Source organism: Lutra lutra, chromosome 13 (assembly GCF_902655055.1).
Source record: "Lutra lutra chromosome 13, mLutLut1.2, whole genome shotgun sequence".
Classification (NCBI taxonomy): Eukaryota; Metazoa; Chordata; class Mammalia; order Carnivora; family Mustelidae; genus Lutra; species Lutra lutra.
The window spans coordinates 75,052,437-75,063,322 of record NC_062290.1 but is presented as its reverse complement, the minus strand read 5'-3'; positions in this window follow the sequence as shown (position 1 = coordinate 75,063,322).

The following is a 10,886-nucleotide window of genomic DNA, read 5'->3' as shown; positions in this document are numbered from 1 at the left end:
AGCAAGCTCCCTGATGAGCAAAGTACACAATGTGAGGCTCGATCCCAGGTCCCTGAGCTCATGACCCCACTGAGGCTTAACCCACTGAGCCACCCAGGCACCCCTGGACACACATTAAAAAAAAAAAAAAAAAGATTGTATTTATTTGATGGAGATTGAAAGAGAAAGCAGAAGCAGGCTGAGCAGGAGGCAGAGGAAGAAGCAGACTCCCATCCCCTACCCCCAGCTGAGCAGAGAGCCCGAAGCGGGGCTCAATCCCAGGACCCTGGGATCATGACCTGAATGGAAGACAGACGCTTATCCAGCTGAGTCACCCAGTCATCCCTCCATATCCATTTTTTTTTAAGATTTTATTTGTTTATTTATTTGTCAAAGAGAGAGAGAGAGAGAGAACACAAGCAGGCAGAGCAGGCAGGTAGAGGCAGAGAGAGAAGCAGGCTCCCCACTGAGCAAGGAGCCCGATGCGGGACTCAATCCCAGGACCCTGGATCATGACCTGAGCCGAAGGCAGCAGCTTAACCAACTGAGCCACCCAGGCATCCCCCTCCATATCCATTTTTTTTTTAAAGATTTTATTTATTTGTCAGAGAGAGAGGAAGAGAGAGCGAGCACAGGCAGACAGAATGGCAGGCAGAGGCAGAGGGAGAAGCAGGCTCCCTGCCGAGCAAGGAGCCCGATGCGGGACTCGATCCCAGGACTCTGGGATCATGACCTGAGCCGAAGGCAGCTGCTCAACCAACTGAGCCACCCAGGCGTCCCTCCATATCCATTTTTAATAGGAAAAATTGTAATGTGTTACACAGAACCCCACACTTCCAAGCGGTTCCCTAAAATCCAAGTAAAACCCATGAAGTGCCTATGTGGAAATGGAACCAGCAACCAAAGGGTTAACGGGACTACTAGGCACAGCTGAAACTTCTTAGCCCAACTTTCTTTGCTTTGCCTTTAACTAGCCCAGACTGTCCTCCCTTTGGGAGGAGGAGTTGAGGCGTGCTCCCAGACTCCTGGATTGTCTGCCTCTGCAATAAATCCTTTCCTTGCTCTATCCTCAGTATCTCGAGTTTGGCTTTGCTGCGAGTTGGGCCCAACAGCCTGGGTTTAGTTATAAGTCGGGCAAGTCAGCCTGGAGCTCTTTGCTGGGGGTTCGCCCCCTCAGCTTACAACAGGAGTGCAAGCAGCTGGATGGGACCACCTGGGAAGAGGCTATGACCTTGGCAAGGCAGATCTTCAGTCAAGACAATCCTTGATGGCCTCTGAGAGTTGAGAACGTCTGCTGGCGCCCCCTCCCCCACAGCTGAGACTCCCTCGTTCCTGATGGGGGCTCTGATCAGCCCATCCTCGCGCCCACAACCAGAACAGAACGCAGATCCAGGAAGCACCTTGGTGTCCTTGTCTCAATGAGCCTATATCAACATGCGAGATGACCGGGAGGAAAATAAGGACTGCATAAATTATTTTAAAAATTCGTCTTTTGGGTAGGCTGGGTGGCTCAGTTGGTTGAATGTCTGACTCTTGGTTTTGGCTAGTGACTGAGATCCCCAGTCCTGGCTCAGCAGGGAGCCTGCCTGAGGTTCTTCCCTTTGTCCCTCACCCCACTGGTGCACACTTGTGTGCTCTCCCCCAAAATAATCTTTAAAAATAAATAAGTAAACTTTCTGAAATGAAATTTTTTTTTTTTAAGATTTTATTTATTTGAGGGGCACCTGGGTGGCTCAGTGGGTTAAGCCTCTGCTTTTGGCTTGGGTCATGGTCTCAGGGTCCTGGGATCGGGCCCGAGTCAGGCTCTCTGCTCAGCGGGGAGCCTGCTTTCCCCCTCTTTCTCTGCCTGCCTCTCTGCCTGCTTGTGATCTCTCTCTCTGTCAAATAAATATATAATCTTTAAAAAAAAGATTTTATTTATTTGAGAGAGAGAGCATGAGTGGAGAAAGGTCAGTGGGAGAAGCAGACTCCCTGCTGAGCAGGGAGCGGATATGGGACTCAATCATGGCCTGAGCTGAAAGCAATCGCTTAACCAACTGAGCCACCCAGGCGCCCCATGAAATTTTAATTTCAGAATTATGCCAGTATAAAATGGGAGTTTGGTCTTTCTGTTAAAATGACTGCATTTTCTTAGATCATTGGTCTCGTTGTAGTATGAAACTGTAAACAAAGGTTTTTCTTTAATGTACCTGGAAAAACGGTTTCTATGTATTGTCTTTTATCAGGTCTTGGAGAACTTAAAATTGAATCTTCTTAATAAAAGAGCTAGGTTTTGCTAACAGTTATGCAACCCCTATGAATTTGCCTTTAGAATCACTTACTGCCATCTTGGCTAAATAGATAATCAAGTTTTAAAGTTTTGTAAATCTGTAATCCTATTTAGGCCTGTGCTTTATTTTATTAATTATTTTTATTAACATATAATGTATTATTAGCCCCAGGGGTACAGATCTGTGAATCATCACGCTTACACACTTCACAGCACTCACCATAGCACATACCCTCCCCAATGTCCATAACCCCACCATCCTCTCCTGACCCCCCCTCCCCCAGCAACCTTCAATTTGTTTTGTGAGATTAAGAGTCTCTTATGGTTTGTCTCCCTCCCGATCCCATCTTGTTTCATTTTTTCCTTCCCTACCCCCCAAGCCCCCCACACTGCCTCTCAAATTCCTCATATCAGGGAGACCATATGATAATTGTCTTTCTCTGATTGACTTATTTCGCTCAGCATAATACCATCTGGTTCCATCCACGTCATTGCAATTGGCAAGATTTCAGGGGTTTTGATGTCTGCAGAGTATTCCATTTTGTGTGTGTGTGTGTATCCTTTCATCAATTGATGGACATCTAGGCATGGACATCAAGGCTCTTTCCATAGTTTGGCTACTGTGGACATTGCTGCTATAAACATTGGGGAACATGTGCCCCTTAGGATCATTACATTTGTATCTTTAGGGTAAATACCCAGTAGTACAATTGCTGGGTCATAGGGTAGGTCTATTTTCAACCTTTTGAGGAACGCCCATGCTGTTTTCCAGAGTGGTTGCACCAGCTTGCATTCCCACCAACAGTGTAGGAGGGTTCCCCTTTTCCCACATCCTCGCCAATGTCTGTTATTTCCCGACTTGTTAATTTTAGCCCTTCTGTCTTATTTCAGGACAAAAATTACTTTTTTTTCCCTCAACAAAAATGTATTCTCATTGCTTAAACCTTTTTCACGCATCTCCTACATGCAGAATTGCTTTCCTTATTTCCCGTGGTCTCAGTTACATTTATGCAGAATTTTAACTCGTAGACTGTCTCCAGTGAAAACTAAGTAGTCACCATTCAGGTACTGTTACACTAGAACTCCCTGGATCTGCAAACTTATGAGAACATTTCATCATTTTCAGAAATGCATTTTTTCATAGTATCACTTCTGAAAACATAAAACATGTTTATTCACAGATGGAAGTATCTTTAGTTTCTCTGTAGTAAGACCTAAGCCGACAAACCTATGCTTAGTAATTAATGCTTGAGTATTTTATCTTATTTGGAAAAGATTTAGATACCCAATGAATTTAACCCTAAAATTTGGAAGCTATTTAAAAGTTTATCTATAAATGTTTTTATTTATTTAAATGATTTGCTCTTAGCAATTACTCATGAAAAACTTCACGAGACAGACAAAATCAACGATCATTTTCAGTCCTTTATGCAGACAAATTGCAACAGACACAACATGAATTTAGTAAGTTCAGGGAGAATAAAAGCTGATTATCTGTTATATTTGATGTTAACCCCCAAACGTGTCTATTTTAATCAAACCAACCTTGAATTAGCTTTCATGCTGAATACGTTGCCCCTGTGCCCACTAAAAGGCAGCTTGTTCCCAGCAGGTCACTTTCACGTGGGGCTCCTTGGGGAAATCTCAGGTCGGCTGTTTAAGCCCTGGGGAGCCAGGGGCAAATTCAGAGTTTGGACTAACATTCCTCTTCATCTCTGTCTCCTCTCTCTCCCTCCGGCAAAAAAAAAAAAAGGTTTTTTTCCTGTTTGTTTGTTGGTGGATTGGTTTATTCTGGTGACTTTCCAGCCCTAGGGAGGAGGTACAGGAGTCTGAAGTGGGTTGGGCTTTGGTTCTGGTGTTGTGTTTGGGGAAGGAGGGAGCAAAGGAGGGGAGCGAGAGGATTTCTAGTGTCTGCCTGATTTCCTCCTTTTCTTCATTATTCTATCAGGATGGGGGTCAGGTGTCTTATTAGAGTTTTGTCCATCTTTATCGCTTTGGACCATCAATTGGGTCCCTTTCCATAAGGCATCTTTGTTATAGAGTAACGTTAAAGTCTGAATGCGAGGAATTTCACCCCAGATCATGTGAACTTGAAAAACATTTGAGTTTTTAATCTTTCTGAGTTTTAGAATGCCTAATTTTTATAAGCGCTTGCCTTAAGCCCATTAAGTAGGGCTCCTTTACAAATTAGTTTTAGCACTGCCCCTGGAGGTAGAGAAAATCACTCCCGTGTGTGACACCTATGGACACAGACACACAAACACGATGCAAACAAAACTTTGCCTTTGTTTCACTCCTATTTGTGGAGAGGGAATTAAAGACCCTGAGTCCCCACACTCCCCTTTTATTAAAACACATGTAACTACAAGAGAGCATTATAATTTATGGACTTATTTATTACTTAACTCTTTCCAATCAAAACACAGCCAGTGTCACCCAGAGACACCAAAAGCTGCAGCAACAAACCCACCAAATGAGGGTCCGTTCCTCATTTGAGCATCTGTTCCTCCCCAGAACCCAGTGGGTTTCACTGAATGAACCAATATGGCCTCATTTCTGGTTGCTTAATCTTTTTTTTTTTTTAAAGATTTTATTTATTTATTTCACAGAGATCACAAGTAGGCAGAGAGGCAGGCTGGGGGGGGGTGTGGGGAGCAGGGAACAGGCTCCCTGCTGAGCAGAGAGCCCGATGAAGGGCTTGATCCCAGAACCCCGAGATCATGACCCGAGTCGAGGGGAGAGGCTTAACTTACTGAGCCACCCAGGCGCCCCTGGTTGCTTAATCTTCTAGCTGCCTTTCTCTAATTGTGCATGCAAGAAAACTAATTCAGACATGTCAAAAGAAGCCCCATTTGGGCCCTCTGAGACCCAGGTTATCCTTATATTTTCCTGCGTAAGTAAGCGCTTGCAAGTGAAAACTCTATCTGTATTCTGTAAAATGCCTGCTGGAGTTTTCCGTGGGTAGCTATTGGTTTGCGGGGGGCTATTTAGCTTTTCATTATTTTGGGGGGAGAGAGCACAGGTGGGGAGGGGCAGAGGGAACAAGAAAGAATCCTAAGCAGACTGGGCATCAGACATGGAGCCTCACACTGGGCTCGATTTCATGACCCTGAGATCATGACCTGAGCTGAAATCAAGGGTCGGAGGCTTGAGCCCCCCAGGCGCCCCATGGGGGGCTCTTTAGCTTTTGAAGCATGGTTCCCCATTCCTTTTAGTTTCACTTTTATTTTTAGAATAAAGCTTGAATAAGGGCTAAGGGCATAAAGTGTGCTGGATCAAGAGGGCGTGGCCTGTAAGGGTCTCTTCCAGACTGCTGTGATACGTACAGTCTCATGGGTCCCAGTTTCTCCCTGTGAGATCTAAGACCATCCAAGGAACTCAGAGCACGGGATGATCAATCATGTGTGTGTCCCCAGATGAGCCAATTGCTAATTACTTTATGAGATGAGAAGTTCCTACAGGACCCCGACATGTCTCGAGGAATAGCCTGGGACATTTCTGCTAGGCTGTCACCTGAACATTTCATTGGGCCAGGAGGAGCAAGTGTCTCTTTTTGGAGCTGAATGATTCAGTCTCCTATTTCTAGCCAGAGAACTTACTCAAGCCTTATATTCATGAGTACAATGCCAAATTAAACCAGCCCACCCTTCAACTCCAACCCCTCTAGGTTATTCCCACCTTGACGATATTACTGGTGACTCTCAACAGCTCAAATAAAAGGACCATCAGCTCAAATCAAGGAGGTCTGATATCAGGAGAATTCCCCAGATAATACCTGTGAGGTGCTGAGAAGTCAGAGGACCACAGCGGGGGGCCTAGCTGGTACTGCGTGCTGAGTTCAGGACGACCCCCAGCTGTTCTCAGGCAAGTGGCCTGGTTACCCTGCTGATGGTGCCAAGAAATACTGATGCAAAATGAACAAACTTTAAAAAAAAATTTTTAAAGAGAAAGGAAGAGAGTTTTATTTGAGCCCAAGTTAGGACAGCTGCCTGAATTATATAATCTTCACAAAGAAGAGAATGCTCCAGGGAAGGAACATTTGGTGGAGGGTTATATACACTTTTTACATGAAGAGTTTTACAAAGCATCCTGACAAAGAACGTTCCAGAAAGTTACAGGCTTCAGCTTATCTTTTTAGGAATATGCAAGCCTATTGACTTTAATCTTATGGGGTGTGTGTGGGAGGGTGGGGGACAGGGAGGGGCTGTTTTTATGTGTAGAATGCTCCATTGGTTATTTTTTAACAAAGCAGATGTACCCTATGTCCTCAGGGCAGAAATAGAGCCCCTGCTCTGAGGTTTTGCCAGCTCCTTCGGACCTTGGTAAATGTTAAGGTACAGTTTCTCCGGGAGCCCAGAAGCAGCGTCTGTAAATGTCAAAGGGTGAAATTTTCCTTTATCAGAACTTACCAGGGATTTATATACTTTACTGGTCTTTGCAGGGAGCCAGTTGCTGGTTCTGTTTGTTCAGCTTTTTCTAGTCTGTTAATTTCAACTTTTCCATGAAGGGAGGGGCCTAGCATAGCAGTTAATGCCACGAACTCAGAACCGGACCACCTGGGTTTGAATTCCTCCCGAGAGTCTGGTTGTTTGAGGTTGAGTCAGGTTTTTTTTTTTTTTTTTTTTTTTCTTATCTTCTCCAGGCTCGTTTCCTCCTTACCTACTTCATCTGGTTTGCGTAAGGATTGATGCATAAAGCAGCACCTACCACTCGCATCGGTTCAATGGTGTTACTGTTTGTTTTGTTCTTCCCTGTTGGTCCATGGTCAAAGGAGCGAGACTGATAGAAAGCGAAGGTCAAGCAAAGCTTTATTTCGCGCCAAGCATCGAGAATCAAACTGACCGGCCAGGGCCGTCTCTCACAAAGAGGGGACCCCTCCCAGCCTCACAGACTTTTATAGGATAAAGGCCATGTGGTTGAGCCTGGCCACACACAGGTGGCCAATTGAATTACAATTCACCCTATAGTAGTTATTTGAACTAGCCTATCACTCTGGTCAGAATTGGCGCCCAAAAGGCAGGGCCCACATGCTTGGGTGGTTAGGGAGGTGCTTTCCTGATTGGATATCTCCACCTGGCTTGGTTCATCCTTGTATTCTGGGCTCTGTTACCTCCCCCTGAGCTGACACGTCCTGGTATATGGGCTCTGTTATCAGGGGCTGGTCAGTCATATTTTACTGGTTTCCCAGACTTGTTTCTAAGTAAGTTCCTCTGGGCGGGGGGCAGGGTCAATCTAAGTTGACTGCATAAACAACAAAATGGCTCGCTCTGGCTAAGCAGGCCCTTACATTCCCCATATACTGAAATTAACATGTGGTTCATTAGAACATTTCAGTCTTTTTTTAAAAGATTTTCTCTATTTACTTGAGAGAGAGTGAGAGAGCATGAGAGGGGAGAAGCAGACTCCCTGCTGAACCGAGAGCCTGATGTGGGGCTCCATCCCACGACCCTGAGTTCATGACGTGAGCCGAAGGCAGAGGCTTAACCAACTGAGCCACCCAGGCACCCAGAACACTTCAGTCTTATAAAAGACCTTTAAAGCTAATATATGCTCTCAAATTTGTCATTTTTTGGGGTATAAAATTCCCTTTCTATAGGTAACTTCTACTTTAAGTTCAACATCTGGATCAAATAGGAAATCAGGATAATCTCAATTCAAATTAGTAATTCTTCATTATTTCTTACTGTTCAGAAAAGAGCTTTGAGGGGCGCCTGGGTGGCTCAGCGGGTTGGGGCCTCTGCCTTCGGCTCGGGTCGTGATCCCGGGGTCCTGGGATTGAGCCCCGCGTCGGGCTCTCTGCTCAGTGGGGAGCCTGCTTCCCTTCCTCTCTCTGCCTGCCTCTCTGCCTACCTGTGATCTCTGTCTGTCAAATAAATAAATAAAATCTTTAAAAAAAATAGCTTTGAAGTGTTAAATACATAGTCATATATGTATCCTGTTTTATGTATTACGCAGGATGTCTGTTCTCCATGTACTTTACTATAGAACTGTTAGGTTACTGTAAGGGGTTTTATTTTTGCCTCAAGTTCAGCATGATTGTTGAAAACCGGTCTTACCAAGTTTTCATTTGTGTTTTGAGTGATTTTTTTTTTTTTGCTTTTACAGGTGCCTAAATGTAGGCCAAGTTTCACTATTGTATTTATTTAAAAAAAAAAGACTTTTATTCATTTCAGAGAGCGCAAGTGTGCACAAGCAGAGGGAGCAGCAGAGGAAGAGGGAGAAGCAGGCTCCCCGCTGAGCAAGGAGCCCATTGTGGGACTCCATCCTCAACCCGGGATCATGACCTGAGCCGAAGGCAGGGCCTTCACAGATGGAGCCAACCAGGTACCCTTATATTTCGTATTTAAACTGCAAATTATATCTATTTAAACTGCAAATAATTACATCCCACCTATCGGCTGGGCCCGCTGCCTGTGCTGCCCCCGAGAGGTTTTCAGGCCAGCGATCAGGCCGGATGCCTGCCCCCGTCCCTCTGCCAGCTGTAAGGCTTGTCTGCAGGGACTACAGGTGCTCTGGTGTATGGTTTGTCGCCCGGGGCAGGAGTCCCCTTGGAGGGTGCCTGTCCTTGCTGGGGCTGCTTGCAGGGACAGGAGCAGGGGGGCGGGGGGTGCGGGCGGTGCGGGCACACAGTGGCAGCTGGTGGCAGTGGCTCCCACAGGTGTCTGCCTATCGAGGACTAGCTAGTCTCCACCAGCTCTTCTATCCTTAAAGAAGTCTCCCTGCTTCCACTGTGTTCGGAGATTAAAGAGCATCTGGGGGAGGACTTTAAACTGCTACCTTGCTGGGTGTCTTTAAGGAAGAAGGCTCTGTGCCCGCCCCCCCACCCCCCCGCCCCGGCTCTTCCAGAACTAAGCCTGTAGCCAAACCGAGGGAGTTTGTGTACCTGATGCACCACAAGCCAAGAAAAACAGACACCAAGCTTTTGCAGTGAAGACAAGCTTTTTATTGATGTGGCCCGGCCCAGGAGAATGTCCCCCACTCCCCAACAGCTTATAAAGCAGGGGATTTTAAAGGGTGAAAATTCAGGGTAAGGGCCACAGGGGCTTGAGTCCCACTGACGGCTGATTAGGCACTGGGTCAGTGTAGGATTCCTTTCTGGATCATCTTGTCCCTTCTGGCCCCTCCAGTCCGTCTGGCGGTCAGTCCTGCTCATGCTTGAGTGGGTTCATGGGCCAATGTGCCTAAGGTAATAAGATTTTTGATCATGTGTTCATGAGCCCTTATTCCCCACCAGGGTAAAAATGTTCTTTGAAGTAAAGATCAAGATTTCTCCTCTCAATAACTAGGCAAGGGATCCCCATCTGGAGTTGATTCCCTGGTTGTCCAATAAGAAGTTTAGTCAGGGACTAGCCCTCTAATTCCACTGGAACTGCCCACAGAAAGGGCTAACCAAGTTCCTTAATAAGCAGATCCCTCTTGTGTTTCCAACTATCAAGTCCTGGACAAGTGCCCAGGGTTTGGTGAGAAGTGAGGGGAAGGACCTACCTTCTGACCCAGATTTTTTTTTCCCCTCAGACAAACATTATGGATCAACGTTAATCCCTCCTAGCCAGAGTTTAACTGTTCTGGACCTTCGGGAAGAAGTCTGTTTCATGTCTCATGACGCAGCCAGTCTTGAGAATAAGTTCGGTTAAACAGAAGTGGGCTCTCAAAGTTAGGACTATATTGTACAAGCAGTCCCATAATAAGAGGCATTTCTATAGAAACAAAGGAAAAATATGTGATTGGTTGGAACAGATTATTAATTCAGTACCTATGTGCCAAGGGCTGCCAGGGAGAAATTTCTAGATGTCAGGCTTGAAGCATCTTTAGCTGGAGTGAGGGCAGATGGTGGCCAGCTGACAGATCTTTCCCCAGTCTTCAGTCTGAATGCCCCAGTGGTCCTAGTGGCCCATACAGCAACAGGCATAAAGATGGTCTAAATGTGGGCTGTTGTGGCAATGTCTCTGACATTTACCTGAAATTGTCTAGCTCTGGTTTATAGGGCTTCAAGGAAGAGGGCAGGGTGAGTCCAAGTCAAGTAGAAAATCTTAGTCAAAAAAAGAATAGAAAAACCTTAGAGAGTCCTAGTCAGATGCTCAAGGAACCTAGAAGAATTCAGGATCCAGCCCAGTTTTAGAGGCAAACATTCAAAGGCAATCAGAATCAGAATTTAACATCCACAAAGGTAGGTTATTAAAACAAGATTTCCAGAATTACCCTCAGCCCAATTAAGACTAACCTGTTGGTAAAAGAAGCCCAGTTTTAATGTCTGGGCCTAATTATGTAAGTGCAACAGGAGTATTGATTGACCATATAAGCTTTTTAAAAATCTGTTTTGCTGGAACTTTGTGCAAGGAATTTTAGACTGAACTTTTAATAGCCTCTCAAGACCAGAGTCCAAGCCAAACACTTGCCCTCTGATTTCACCTGTAATAGGTACAGATTTGGTTATTTAGTCTCTTCTCAAGGTCCCCCAAATATCCTGGGGCTTGAGACTGCCAAGAAGTGACTTTTGACTCACCAGGTAAGACTTCCAGGGGCTCTGTCAACAAGGTAGCAGGTTGACAGTTATTTCCAGCGGGCTTCCTTGGCTCCATAAAGTCAACCCTAGTTCCTTAAAGCTGTCTGGTCATGTCTGACTCCATGCTTGTCTCGC